This window comes from Triticum dicoccoides, chromosome 5B (genome assembly GCF_002162155.2).
Source record: "Triticum dicoccoides isolate Atlit2015 ecotype Zavitan chromosome 5B, WEW_v2.0, whole genome shotgun sequence".
Taxonomy (NCBI): Eukaryota; Viridiplantae; Streptophyta; class Magnoliopsida; order Poales; family Poaceae; genus Triticum; species Triticum dicoccoides.
The window spans coordinates 470974389-470975014 of NC_041389.1; positions in this window are offsets into that span (position 1 = coordinate 470974389).

Here is a 626-nt window from a genome sequence, read left to right on the forward strand (position 1 = left end):
GGGTCGTACTCGGGATCTTCACGTCCAATCCTGGACCGACACGTATGACGATCCGGTCTGTTGTCCCAGATCTGCGTCCATTTTTAGCTGATCCGACGGCACGTATTGATCCTATATCCCGTGTGTTGTGCAAACCGACCTTTCTTCAGCTCAAACAATAATACTGTTAATAAATGAACCTGGTTCAGCTCAAAAAACAACACTAGTAATTACTCCCTCCGTTCCAAAATAGATGACCCAATTTTATACTAACTTTAGACAAAGTTGAATCAACTATTTTGAAACGGAGGGAATACTTATGACCCTTCTTTTTTTAGGGGCTTATGACCCTTCTTTAGCCTTGATTTCTCTGCTCACCAAAAAAAAATTGGAAATACTAGCGCCCACACGTGTGGTAATCTGGCAACTCGCCCACACGCCTGGATCACTGTCCGGCTAAGTCTGCACGAATCTTGACGCACTAAGGCAGTTTTCGCGTGCCACGTAGGACGAGGCTGGTGGGTGGAGGTTTGGCAGTTCGCCCGCACGTTGGTTTCTCGCTCCGGGAGGTCGCGGTTGCGAGTGGGACGTGCGGTGGGACCGTCGTTGCGCCCGCATGCCGCGCACGACTGTATCTGTTGCCTTCC